The following is a 15,683-nucleotide window of genomic DNA, read 5'->3' on the forward strand; positions in this document are numbered from 1 at the left end:
ATGTATTGTACGTTTTGTTATTGAAATTCAGTATCTGTGGAGCTCTTGAGGCCTTTTGAAAACAAACAATAGCAGCTTACTTTCTTCCCTTTAGAATGAGAGAGAAAAAAAACAAGAAACAAATTACTAAGAAATATTGATTATCATTACGTTTATTCTACAGTGTAATATAAAATTAAGGTGTAAGAATCAGACATTTTTAAAGCATTTTTATATGTATGTACGTCAAAGTTTTTAGTTACAAGAATGTAGTGATATGCTATTGGACATTATTATTATTATTATTATTATTATTATTATTATTATTATTATTATTATTATTATTATTATTATTATTATTATTATTATTATTATTATTCTGTTCTGAATGTTATGCCATTTTTCAACTATTATGCACATGAGGTCCAGCGTACCGGCAGCTTATTTTTTTTTGGAAATGTACCGCTGCATATATATATATATATATATATATATATATATATATATATATATATATATATATATATATAGGCAGGGTGTTTCAAAACAACACCGAAAACGTTTGGGAGGTGATTCCTGACACCAGGATAAGACAAGAAGTATAGACCAACCTGGGTGCACAAATGCTTACTTTCGGAGTTATAGGCTGCCGAAAACATGAAACAATGAATTTCAAAGGTCCATAGCTCCAAAGCTACGGGACCTACTCTAGTCGGGTCAAAACTTCATCCCGGAGCACTACTCTACAGTTCAATATAAAGCGAAAATAATATATAAAATTATAAACTCTGAGGCCTCCTTCAGCCGCTATGGAGGTCTTAGTTGACAGATGGAAGTAAATGAAAATTTATGAGTTATTTCAGTACAGTCATATTGAGGCTATTTGCAGATGATTTTGAACATGCTAATTGGCTGGTCGTCCGTTTCAACGTTCTTGATTGGCTATTCCTTTCTCGATTGGAGAAGAGCTTATTATTACTCGTACAACTTTTATAATCTGGTAGGTATTGATACCAACGCCATCTGTTAGCATCAGTAAGTTTATATCATGCTCCAAGAAAAGTCACAGCTAAAGTATTTTACGATATGTGTACGTGTGTGTGTTACACAGCTTACACAGAAAATTGATACTATACCAAAAGTATCGCATTATTAACTTTGATGCCATCTTGAACACAGTTTTGTAAATCAACGGGCGTCCTTTAATTCACAGTTCAACATCGAGGGATCTCAGATTACGGAATGCCTTTCTGGCTTATAAGAGGCCCCTTTCCAGGACAATTTTGAAGTCTGACCGTCCTGAAAATACAATTTTAAATATTTTTTGAATGAATATTTTTTCTTCTTCCTCTTTTAAAATAGAAAATATGTATTCTTGAATGAGAGTATGGTGGCGTAGCTAGAAATGTTCGAAGTGTGCAGTATCCTACAGTGATGTACGTTACTGCTACATAGCTTAAAAACTAGAAATTAATTATTGGATTATTTGAATCATTCTTAAAATCAAATTATCTTAAATCTTAATTAATTCACCAAATCATCCCTACACAACTTTTAATCATGTATGCACATTCTCAGACAAGCATACACGGTATATATATATATATATACAGGGTGGCCCATTTTAATCTTTCCACGGAAATATCTCAAAAAGGGTTGAGCATAAATGAACTGAACAAAAACTCAAATAGGAAATACCATGGGGCAAATCGAATGGCAATGTCGCGGTGTCCCCCAGGGCCGCTCTTTAAAGGATCCCGGGGCCCAACTTTAAAATTTTAAATGGAAACATGGAGCTAGTGACATCTCATTCGATAGATCTTTAAAAAGTAAAAAGCGATGTGGCAAAAGATTTTTCATATCGATCACCGTATTCAAAATGGCCGCCAAGATATGTTGTCTGTATCAGATAAACGTCCAGTAACACTAATATGAAAACGGTTGAACATAAATGAACCAAACAAAAACTCAAACGGGAAAGCCATGGGACAAATGGAATAATGTTGTCGCGGTGCCCCCAGGGCTGCCTTTCATGGAGGCCCAGGCCCAACTTAGAAATTTTAAACGAAAATATGGGTCACGTGATATGTCGTTTGATAGATCTTTATACACTAAACAGCGTTGTGGCAAAAGATTGTTCATATGGGTCACGTTTTGTTTCAATGTTGATGTTAAATCCTACTACCGTTATATAATTCATTCGCCTACGTCGTGTCACCTGAATGTTTGCACGACGACGACAGTCGGGCGGTAATAAAAAAATCTATTGTTATTGTAATATATATATATATATATATATATATATATATATATATATATATATATATATATATATATATATATATATATATATATATATATATAGGAAGTTTGACTCAGAAAAAGAAGTACAGTAAACCGTACGATGCAACATGGACTTCTAGAGGAAATTCAAACGAATTTAGTAGATGCGTAGATTACCATTTGAAGAATTTATTGTAGGGTGTAAGACACTGAAATCATCCCTAGGAGGGAAAGATGTAAAAAAGTAATAGTATACCAAAGATATTGGTGTCGAATTCATAGTTTTCACGTTCGAACAGGTGAATAGTGGCCCTTTAGAAGAGCGCTCCTCACTTGTTTTTTAGCCCTGCCTGAGTGGAAAATGGCAATATAAAGATATTTTCTTTTCAAATGTAATTGTTTAAAGAACTTGTCCTTCAACTTTAGTTTGTAATGATTTTCTACTTCTTAATTACACATATTTTCTATTTATATTTTATTCTGTTCTAAATTCCTTATATACATGAAATGTTTTATACGTCTGAAGAGAAGCTTATGACGACTCAAAGCAGCAGGAACATACATATAATGTAGGCTCTGGCGGTCCAGAACCCCTGCCTCCCCGATATCACTACTTAACTGTAAACTTTATCTATTTTTAGAGATGATATTAGACATTTTCGTACGGTATGTTGTCATATTGAAGTTGGACCCCTCAAAAAGCTTTCTATTCCCGAGATAAATTTCTGCCTATGCTCCTGCAAAGCAGTGACGATTTTAGCTAGTGATCAGGGGATAATGCAACGATAATTCCCGAGAAATCATATTTGTGATTGGTCCGGATGTGATACCAGTATCTACATTACAACTTTTCACTCCAAGTGAATTGAAGCTCATGCCAAAGGAACCGTTCGGAAATCTTCATTGGTTCTCCCCTCTGACCCTCACGCCAACGGATCCGACCTTGGATGTATACTACATCTGGAATGACACTATTTCTGTCAGTGATCCCGGAAGTATGCATTCGACAGAAGTATAGAACGTTTTCGATTCTTTTTGCATGTCACCCTCCCACTCTGATCTCCATGCCAACCAAGGCTTAACTCGTACTTAAGCATAATCAACAGTGTCACTAGTCATCTTTGTGACCCCGAAAACTATGAATTCGGCACTAATATCGTTCGTAATTGACTACTTTTACATGCTACCTCCCTCCCTTATTGGGGATGGTTTCAGTGTCTGGTCCCTAACTATAGAGGAATTTTAACCAACTTAAGTATATCTATAAATTACCATCTGAAAAACAACTGTGCATGTGATATTTTTCGAAGAGGACTTCGTTGACCACTCTTTCAGTACAAATGTGGTGGCTTTTTTTTTTTTTTCGTTTTCCGTGCTGAAGATTGCCAAAAAGCTCAACGTCATCTGCAGCATTGTGCTATGAATATGGGTTTTAATGACGTTTAGTTCACTGAATGCTCGCTTAGGTGCTGTTCTCGTCACAGGAAAAGTGAGATACAGTTATAAATGTGTAGGAGTCTAAACCAATACGGAATACTACTAGCAATGACATTTATCTCAAAATAGAACTTCAGCTAATTCATTCTAAAATAAGTTGAAATTTCACGCAATCTTTTCCTTTATTACTGTCCGTTAAAGTTCTTGCAGCAAAGAAGTGATAAATGTTTTGAGTAGATTTTACAGTCGACAGTTCCTTTACAACTTCCTTCTCTTCTAAGAATGAAGTAGTGTCCATTTTAGACATTGAGGAAAAAGTGTGAAATTATATAAAAATCTACAAAGAGGAATTACGAAACTTAAATGGGCCTCCTTCAGCCGTGAGGCTCCCGCACCAGGCTCCACACTGCAAAAATGTCGCCTTAAATTTACTGACCGATTACCGTCAACTCTCGCTCCATCCGATTACCCTAAATTTTACGGACCACCGTATTTTCATAAAAAATGGCAGACCGTATATTTAGAAGCAAAATAATATTGACCGTGTTTAGAAACAAATTTGGTACTGTATATTTTACGGTAATTTACCGTAATATTTAGGGGTCGTTTTTTTTCTTAAAAAAAGCACAGGTGTGTTATTACCGTACAAGATTTACGGTAATTATCACACCGATTCCCTATCTAGAGGTCCTTGCCGGTCCAGCATGTTCTATTGCTAGATCCAGTAAGAATTCTTGCTGGGCAATATATATTGACCCAATTTTCTTCAAATTGCTGGAAACTGTATCAGTACACACACTAGCTAGCAATAATTTTTCTGGATGGATGCAACTAGAGTGTATGCTGGTCCACTGGTGTTAAAGACTACTTAACTAAAGAAAACACAAAAGTGAACGAAAGAAGCGTTGCACCTACGACGTGCATAATATCCATAAGAATAAATGCTGAAATTAATTCTTAGTTTGTAATATCGAACCCTTGTTCTGATATCATCTTGAACATACATTGCTTTTTATCTTCAAAATTACCAATTTTGTCATGTATTGAACAAAACACCAGAAGAGGATTCGATACTACATACAAAAAAAAAAAAAAAAAAAAAAACTATTTGGTCTAGGAATTAATTCGTGCAGTTGGTACGCACACATTGAAGCTGTAGTACAAACACAAAATACATAAATACCTTAAGAAAAATATTGTCCATCGCTAGCCACCACTTTCGCCCATCTGTCAGGCAATGTACGGATTCCGTGGCGAAAGAAGTCCTCATCCTTGGAAGCGATCCAGGCAGAGACCCATGTTTCGATATCTTCTGAAGAAGTAAACCGCTGTCCAGTCAAATCGTTGTTCATGCAATCGAACAAGTAGTAGTCCGAAGGAGCAACGTCTGGTGAATACGGCGGGTGGGGTAAAACTTCCCATCCGACATTTTCTAAATAGGTTTTGACCGGTTTTGCGACATGTGGGCGAGCGTTATCATGTTGAACAATAAGTTTATCATGTCTGTTCTCCCATTCTGGTCGTGTTCTGGCCAGAGCTTGCTTCAAACGCATTAATTGTCGTCGATAACGTTCTCCATTCATAGTTTCACCCGGTTGCAGCAGCTCATAGTACACCACACCTTTCATATCCCACCATATGCACAGCATAACCTTTGCACAGTGAATATCTCGTTTTGGTTGTGATGGACCTGGTTCACCTGGTTTCACCCAGGCCTTTTTTCGTTTAGGGTTCTCGTAATGGATCCACTTCTCATCACCCGTAATAATTCGATGCAGAAACCCCTTTCTGCTCTGTCGTTGAAGCAGCAATTCGCAAATGGTTTTTCGTCTTTCAACGTCTCTGTCTTTCAATTCATGTGGAACCCAATGTGACATCTTTTGAATCATTCCCATGGCTTTCAAACGTTTGGAGACTGTTGTTTGATCAACGCCTAATGCTGCTGCAAGTTGTTCCTGCGTTTGACACGAATCCTGCTCGAGCAATGCTGTCAATTCTTCGTCTTGAAATTTTTTTGGCTGTCCAGCTCGCTCTTGGTCTGCCAAGCCGAAATCACCACTTCTAAACCGTGCAAACCACTTCTGACAAGTTCGCTCAGCTAGAGCATGGTCACCATACACTTCCACCAAAATACGATGACTTTCAGTCGCACTTTTCTGCATGTTAAAGTAATGCAGCAGGACACCCCGCAAAAACACTTTATCAGGCACAAATTGCGCCATGTTCACTTAACTACAAACTGGTGTTGTTGACGCTTTAATCCACTGCCCTATACTACGAACGATACGCGATGACAGGGGTTTGCAACACATGTGTGGATACACGGAACTGTGGGACGCTCCATTCGTTGCGCCATCTCTTGTCCACCCGCACGAATTAATTCCTAGACCAAAATACTTGAATTTTATAGCTGAGTTTTCGCACGCTTTGAAGATGTAGTTGCAACAAACATCCATGTCCTTTTAAGATATTCATAAATCAATATTCTGTTCCAGTGTTAAGACTAGCTTTATTGCATGTATTTTCGCTATGAGTACCAGTAGACTAATAGGGTCTAGACCTCAAATATTCTAATCAGCGATTAATTCGATTAGTCACATTATTACGGTTTCAGATAACCAAGCAGGCATCCGACAACATAGCTTAGAATGACCAGAACTATGACTAAACAAGTGTAAAACCATATGACTTCTCACAACATTGCCTACAGTATCCAGTATTCGCTATCCCAAATTAATAAATACGTGTTTGCATAATTATGTAACACTGGCATAAAAAAAAAAAAGTTACAAAACTTCCAGAGTATCGAACTTCTGCATATTTATTAGACGCTCAAATGTATTAACAAGACACCAGAACAGATTATAGAAACTCAGAACAAAATTAAAGATAAAAACGTTTACAGAATCATCTTTCAAATCTAACAATTCATTTATCCAGAAAAAGTAATGACAGCATGGGCGCCAGATGAAAATTTTCTAGGGGACTCATCTCCTTGGTTGCTATATACCCTATTACATTTGATATTTTTTTATTTGTATTAAGAAATTTAATACGTTTTCATTAGCTAGGGGAGCGACCCCCTGCCCCTCCTTCGGGCGCACATGAGTGACAGTATACTTTTATTTCTGTAACATGAAAAATTCCAGTTGATGCAACACAATTTATGTAATGCTGTACTAAGTACGGTAAACTACGAAGCACTTTTCCTATTTTTTTTTTTCAAGTATTTCAACATTGTGATTCTAACTCTAGCTTCACAATCACTCGTAGTTGGTTACATTATCATAAGACTTTAGTTTATACAATCAGCAGCTTCTTGGTCTCGAATCATTGCACTTTGGAGCGATCTGCTTGCCACGATAGCCAACTAAAGTTTTATTTGTCACCGAACAAAGTTCAAATATTAACATGGTGCTTTCCCATACATTACCTTGCTTAATGTTGAATTTCCAGGATATCTTCAACAGTAGTAGGCCTATTGTGTATATCACACCAGAAAACCACACACTAAACAAACAAACAAACAAACAAACAAACAATAGAAAGAAACAAAACAAAATAAAGCACAACACATTCGAACCTACGCGCCATCAATCCTCGCTTCGAACATGAGCTTTTTCTCTCCAATGCGCATGCCCGACACAAGCATCTGACAGGAAAACGGTCTCCTACCATTATTTTAGAAAAACGGTAAACCGTATATTTTTCATGGTAGGAGGCACTTATTTTCACGGTTATTGGTTACAGTGCAGTTAGTCACGACACCGTTCAGGGTGCATGATGCAGTTTTCCTTTTTAGGAACATTTTCTAAGCCAGTAAGAGTTTTTTTACTGTTGTGTGAATTGAGTTGTATTGGGTAGATATGTCTGATAAAGAAGACAATATACTCAAACACAAATCATCTTTTTCGAAGTTCTAATGGAAAATGAATCAGATTGTCTTAAGTGGGTTATGTTTTTGAAGAGAAAAAGAGCAAAAAAAGTTATTACACATTCTCATAATGGTGTCATTCGGATGAGTATTTATAATTTACAGAGTCATGTTTACGTCATGGATTGTTTGATGAGGTGTTAGTTAACGGGATTTCTATGCTGGTGTTCCTAAGTTCAAATCTCGTCCATTTTCGTTACTTTTTTTCTTTTAGATACACTTAGTTTATGCAGGCCAGATCTTCAAACTTGAAGCAAATACAATAACAGCTAGTGAATTAAATGTAGCTACAAAGTTGAATGTAGTATTATTTTCAAATTTGTATATTGGAAGCTAATGAAAAGCACGTATTAACGTGTCATATTTGAAAACAATGTCAGCTACAATTAACTCCCTGGCTGATACTATATTTGATTCAAGCTTGAAGATCTGAATGCATAAACGAAAAAAAGTAACAAGAATTGACGAAATTCGAACGTAGGACCACCAGGGAAGGAATACCGTTCAATAAACCCTCATCTGACAGGCCACGACGTGAACATAGCTATTTGTAAGCTATAAATTTGCATAAATTTCTAAGTTACACATATTACACTAAAAATGGGAATTTTTAATTACAGTCCGACTGTCGTCGTTGTGCAAACATTCAGCATGATATGATGTAGGCAAATTATTACATAAATGTAGTAGAATTTAATATCAACATTGAACATCGTAAGTTAAAGAAAGGCATGTAATAACAAATATCATATTTGAATATAATTTCATCTTAAAATAGCTGTGACTACATTTACTTCAAAATTGAGTTTCTCAATTGCACAGTATGAGCTTGGCTAGAAGAAAAAGTCAGTAAGAATGGTCGGGATTTTAACCTAAAACCATCCAAGTAGGAATCCTTTACATTAAACATTCATGTAACATGAAACGACGAAAGTATTTGGCAATATTTTATCATATACAGTAGTTCTATCAAACATAATGAACACAATAAGAATAAATTTTACTGACTTAAAAAGTCTTCCTGAACAAGGGGAAGTTCATTGTACACCCTATAACTAAGCTACAAGAGGTCTGCGTCTCATCCTTAGTAAAAAAAAAAAAAAAAAAAAGAAAAGAAAAGAAATGAAATCTTTAAGTTTTCCGTCCCACGATTATGCGACGGAGGATAAAGGAGACGGTGGCGATAAGCAACGAAAGAAATGGTGGAATGAAAAAGTGGTAGGAAACGGGAGAACCCACGCTCACGGTGTTTGTCCACCACAAAGCTTACTTGGCGCGAGCTGGGATCGAACTATTTTTATTTTATTACTACACACTTGATCAAAGAATATGTATTTCTGAAGCTCAAGGAAGGAGGCAATTGCACCCTTCTGTTCTAACCAAACGACGCCAACTGGAACATTTGCTTACAATTACTGACAACAAATGAATAACACTCATCTCTATCAGTAGTTTTTAGAGCTCTGCGCATGCATTACAGACTTTGGGAAGCACAAAACCTAATGCCATGATTAACAATTTCCATGGAATTGACAAGAAGCATCTTCCTAGGTTAATGTGATATGCAGTCTTTGAAGAAGGGAAAGAATGCAAATAACGGTGTTTATGAAGCTATGGGAACATTTAGTCCTGGGGCTGACAATACTTCTGTATGCAAGTCCGTGTATGGAGGAAATTATTACTGAAATATATTCTTGTGTCCAGGAAGAAGTAAAATTTGGGTGTTTGCCCCTCACCCCCACACTTTTTTGCAATGGCAGCCATGAAAAATCACCTGTAACAATTTTAACATTTTGTAACTTGTTAATAAATAAAAATTGAAACACCGTTTTACGCCTGATGAAGGAAAATTGACATAAAATTATTTTTAACTGAAATTAGTTATCATGTGTGGCCGCCATGTTTAATAATGGCGCCCTAAATGGCAAAAATTATTCTTTCGTTAATATATTTTTTTCTCCAGCATCAAATAATATAACATGCTACCAAGATATTAAATATTTGTGAAAAATACAAACGAGTTTACATTAAGAGCTTTCGAACGGTATCAGAGTCATTGTTCTATCTTTTAAAATAACGAAAATATCCCACTTTGTATGGAGCAAAGCGCAGAAGCTTGTGACCTGTCAATGGCTGTAATTGGCGCAGCACTCGAATGCCTTGAAAATTCTTATGTATTTTCTTTTAATACGTGTATGTAAGTAAACGAACTTCGTAAGGCATGTTTATTCCTCTACCACTTTTTGTAATGTAATAATAATAATAATAATAATAATAATAATAATAATAATAATAATAATAATAATAATAATAATAATAATAATACCATTTATTGCTTAGTTTCCTTGCTGTTCATTTAGTCTCGAGCTAAAATATAACCTACAATAGTATTAACTCAAAATAATTTAGGCATGTGGATTTTTACAATCAATTTTGTCTTTTGCGACACTTCTGCACTTACAGAACAAGCAGCACTAGATTTCTGACTTCGGACACAAACAGGCACACGTTGCACATTTTAGGCAATTACATGGTTGAATTTAATCCAGTGGGAAAACATTGAAGCGTTTTGTTGGCATAATAGCTCCATTGCTCAGTTCAAAGCCAAACCTTAGAGGGTCTAAATGTACCCAGTGTTCATCCAAACAGTGTATTTGCATATGGGTATGGAAAAAAAGCTCTTTTCAAGTGCTCAAGAGCGCTGTTGCTTGTAAGAGGAACCTCCTGAATCGACACATTTTTTTTTCTGTGTGTATACAGCCATAGTCTGAATTAATCAAGTGTTTTGCCAGTCGTACTTTTCTTTAACACCTGAACAAGATATTCCTCAGCACACTGTAAAACTTCGTAAAGTGGTTCACATGTAATTCCAAATTCTTTCAAATACGCCGTAGAGTTACAATCTAAAACTGCTTTCCTGGACCCAGAGCTCCGATCTTGACTCCTGGTAATTCCTTGACGTCACTCTGCCCGACTTCCTAGCAAAGCCATCCTATCTTATCCTCTTGGCTAACTTGACACTTTGTTTAATACCAGTTATTGATTCAATAATTATGCCTTATGAGTTATTAACTTAATAATTATTGTGTCATTAATAATTGATATTAAAAAAAAACTTTTCAAGTTCTTTCTGGCAATGCTGCTCGAGCATTCTCAATTGATTTTAATTTGTGTTTAATAACAGTTTCCTATAGATACTTAGGTTGTATAAAAAGTTTTGACAACACTGTTCCTACGTCAGATGCTGTGTCTCAACACTACAAGTTCCGTAGCTGATAAGGGATGTGAGGCAGTGAAGTGTGGTAAGCGTGTTATTCAGTCGAAAGCACCAGTGCCGTAAAGAAAAGGAGAAAAGTGCAAGTGTCATAACAATATATTTCGGAAAGACTAACAACGTGCTTGGATCAAAGTTGAAGCGCCACGTGGGGACAGCGCGAAACGATGTTTCTGGGGATTCGTGATGACCTTTTCGCCAAAATGAAGGAACCACTCCGCGTGAAGCACTACGACACAAGAGCAGTCATCATCTGTGCAATATGGCGGTCCCTGTGGGACAGTGGTCGCCAAATTTATGAAACTTCTGAGAGACAGTACCGCTTTCAAATCCTACTGTGTGCTACCAACCAAAAGAACTAACAACTTTTAAAACAATCTTGCAATTGTTTATTGCCTACAAAGTTACATTTCTAGTAAATATGAAATCAACTACCCAAGTTAGCAAATGTCTAATAATACACACGAAAAACACAACGTGCACAACCTCAAGCGTATACGATCAACTGTTAGATGAGGCTGACAGTGGCAGTTGCACGGTAGAAATAGGCATTTGTTGTCGTCAGAACCCCATGTCGTTAAAGTCAGCTCAGTGGCAGAATCAATGTTAGCCAACCGAAAGGTTAACGTGATCTACCGAAAATATCCCCGCGAGCTGCTAGTAGCTCACGGTCGATGATTTGGCGATCTTTGCTGTGTGACATCGAAAAGATTGACGCGCTGAAGGTGTACGAAGCCTTTCACACGTGTGGCAGAAGATGATAGAGATGCGAGGTGATTACGTTGAAGAAATATAACAGGTGTTCTGCACATAAATCCATACAAGAATTATAACAATGATGTCATTATTTTTTATCCATCCCTTGTAATTACAGATAGTTACTCCAGGTTGAAACATAATGTTCTTTTTTCTTTCCTAGTATTAAATCCAGATACGGTACTTGTACTTGTAATTAAGGATTATAGAATTAACCATCAAGCAATTTCCCTGCCTCAGAATTCGACACAAAATCACTCATTTTGATCACAGTTTTCTAATTTTATGAGCAGTGGTGCTAGATCTGGCTCAAAATATGTACAAATTTCACATGAATTAAGATTATAAATAAAAGGGAAAGCATTTATTATGTATAAACAGCAAACAAAAGCATTGAAACTGAAATGACTCTCAAAGATTAAAATAATAACAAAATCAAATGAAATATTTCAGTTTAACGTCCCATGCTTAGCCTAAGAAAGACGGCTGGTTAAGGCAAGTGAATGGTGATGAAAGAATTGGTGGCATTGTAATGTTGGAGGAATCAGGAGTACCTTGTGAAAACCTAAGGGCAGATGTTTTCCACTACAAACTTACTTGGCCTGAGATCGAACCGGGGACACCATATTCCAGAGGTAAGCACTTTACCACTGAGCCACTGTAACCTCCAAATTACAATAAAAGAACTGTATCCGTGGAAGAAATAAACACCAACAGAAAGTTAAAAGTACAATGATATATCCGTTCATGCTTATCGCAAACTATATTCCCTTGACATATCGACCTTGCATTTAATATCAAATATTTGGAAATAAATTGCAAATTAAAAATTACTTTTGAAAATATGCACCATTCAAGGACGCCATAACACGAAAATTAAAGTACCATAATTAAATTTAACATTTGAACAAGTACTGTGTTTTCCCCGGGTTTTCAATGCTTACTCTGTTTGCTTAGATAGAGCGGGTTTTATACCCTTTCTCGCAAAATATCCAGTGGGCTTTTGTCTTACTCGAGAAAACGTTTGGTGGGCTTTTGTCCTACCTTTGGAAATCCAGAATGGGCTTTTGTCAGTTTTTTTTCGTTTGTGGGTTTTTGTCCGCGCGCCTTTATGTCATGCCCCGTGTCCCTTACATGTTTGAAAATAGCATTCCTTTCTCTTCCTAACCTCACTTCATCCTTGTGCTGCTTTACATCTCCCCCCTTCTTTTAAAAGGGAAACAGGGATAAAAGCTCTGCATTTCACGAGCTCGTCAAGGCAGAAAGATGAAGCTCAGTATATAAACTCTTCACTAAAACAAGGAGAAATATATACCAGCGTTTTTGTTAATTTGCGTTTTGAGGTCGAGAAGGGAACATTTTCTAAATAAACAGAAAATGAGTACAACGATGTTTCGCGGCTCTAACTCCTACTTAACACATGTACCAAATTTGATGATTTTTCGGATATGCGTGGATCATGACCTTAAGTTTTTTTTGTCACATATCGGCAAGGAAGGTGAGAAGGAGTCAGGGGCGGTGGTGGGAAGAACTGATACATAAAAACTAGCAAAATGAGTGTACAATCCAGAATTTTCAGGTTGCTGAGATGAATAGTGACACTGCTAATGTAATTTAAGTATCAGCATGGAGGTGAGGAAATAGGGATGACATATAAAATAATCTAAAACGACCAATATTAATATACTACCTATAGTTCTTGGGGTCGCTGAGATGAATAGTGACTCTTCCGATGCCGTTTAAGTGAAAATTTATCGAAGGTTGGCATAAAGGTGGAGTGATAAGAGGTAAAATTATGGATTTTTGTTATTACATTTTCATTGAAATGCATATTTTAAGGGCGGGAAGGGTTGAAATACTTTCCATAAACTGCTCTCCGCACGGAGAACGGACATTTAAGCTAGTTTGTAGGCGTAATAATAATTATTTTCCAAGCACATGTTGAAAATTGTCTTCCGCCTTATTTCAATGTAATTACAGTGAAATCTCTGAATAACGGACACCGATGATACACGATTAGTTGCTCGTGAATGAGAAGTGTCCGTTAAGGCAGATTAACAAATATAGGTTACTCACAGTTCATACGATAATTTTCAATAAATACAGAGTGGTGTAAGAAAACGTAGCTCGTGTATACAACATCCTAGGACCTCCAGTGACCACAGTGGATGTAGAGGAATATCTTACATAACGGTTAATTGTTTCCATGCTATGCAAAATCTCGTTGTTCGACATCTATTTGCAATGGGTTTAAATGAAATTTGTTCATCACAAAAATAGGATAACGAAAAAGAATAAAAATTTACTTATTAATAAAATATGAATTGGCTAATCTTTGTCAATTCGCAAATACACGTAAAAAGGAAAGTCGTGTTAAAGCAAAACCCCTGTTGTTTGAATCTGCGATACCCTAGCCATTCCAGTATATTCTAAAACAATGTCCCAATAGAGCCTCTCAAATTTAGCGCTTCCGGACTAAATTTTCTGGATGAAAGCCTGCTTTCAAGTTCATGTTATTTCCCCGTTGTTTAGTTCCAATAATGATATTATGTGCTGAAGGGATATTCCATCAACTGCATTGTACTCCAATTTATATTTAAATTGCAGAAAGTGTTTTTTTTTCTGTGCTACTTACATATCAAATGACGAAGGCCCTTTTTGTTATGAACAAGTTACTGAAATGGAGGGAAAGATTATTCGTGTTCGTATCATAGAGTGTACATTAATTAGAAGTTTTGTATTGTAATAATACATAATTTGTGTCAGAACAAAAATCTGTCCATATTATGGAGGTATCTGTTGTTGAGTGGTTATTCCTTAAGGGTGGTTTTACATATATTATTTTAACATGTATACATGTATAGGGATATTTTGAATATTCTACACACAAGAAACGGTTATGGCAATATTTACTCCTTCGAGAATTTGGTTGGCGAGGTTTGCTCCTAGACTATATTTTGTTCCGCAAACTTTTGGCCAGGCGAGATTTTGGCTCCCGAAATTTTGGACTGCAATGTTTCGACCAGGCGAGACTGTGACTTGTGGGGTTTGGCTACGAGGTTTCGGCAGCACAAATTTGTAACCAAACCATTACTCAATATTTCAAATTAAGGACACTTCCCTATCACAAACATCCAAATTTTTGATTATTTTACAAGATAGGTCATAATACAAGGACGATATAAGGACGAGCTGCTTTTTGGAATGGATTCAACGCCTCAATAAAAGATACTATCTCCACCCATATTACTCCACTAGAAAATGAAAATGGTAAACATTTAATAGTACTTTCGATTTCAGACTTCATTATCATACAATGCAAATGGTAATATAGCGAAATCAGTTTTTTTGGAATTTGTTCAGCGTGTTTAGACAATATTCCGTCTTCTCTTGTAACTTTCTATTTATAGACCGGAAGTGGTGGAGATTTACTACTTAAGAGGTTTCATCTTTCACTATTTCTGTATTGCATTTGGGAGGTATAGACCTGTTTCAATATCGAATTCGTATAATTTGGAAGTCTACCGTAGTTTCACAACTATGAAACGAAATTCAGTTGTCATAATAAGATGTCAACATTTTGGAATCTCGCAACATTACGCAAAACTTGATATTTAGATATTTATTTAAAACAATTAAACACGTGTTGCAGCGTTTCTTTTATCCGACCCAGAAGGGAAGAGAAGGGGCTGGAAACGGAAAAAGAAAAGAGAGTAAGATTTGCAATTGTTATATTAAGATGATCATATCTCGGAATGTCTGAGGTTTAGAGACTTTAAATTTGTTAGGCCTTACACAAAATCTTCATTTAAAATAGCTGAATACACATTCCAGCGTTTTTCCAAACTTAACTTAGAAGGGGAGAAAACGACGTGGAGTTGTTCACTAAAATGTTCGGATAATGTGTTCGAATTTCGTGCAAGACTTCAACTTGAGACGAATTTAATATGGAAGACGCAGAAGGATGAACGTAAGATATACTAACACGCATTAATACGTGCTGTGTATATGCTAGTTTTA

At 36.2% G+C, this 15,683-nt stretch overlaps 1 protein-coding gene across 1 annotated transcript in view; it reads left to right on the plus strand.

Moving 5' to 3' along the window:
• The window catches only part of LOC145688168 (uncharacterized), a gene marked incomplete in the record, with an annotated part of 1,122,992 nt that overhangs the window by 43,032 nt on the left and 1,064,277 nt on the right, over positions 1-15,683 (plus strand).

This window comes from Thermobia domestica, chromosome 6 (genome assembly GCF_964235325.1).
Source record: "Thermobia domestica chromosome 6, izTheDome1.hap1.1, whole genome shotgun sequence".
Classification (NCBI taxonomy): Eukaryota; Metazoa; Arthropoda; class Insecta; order Zygentoma; family Lepismatidae; genus Thermobia; species Thermobia domestica.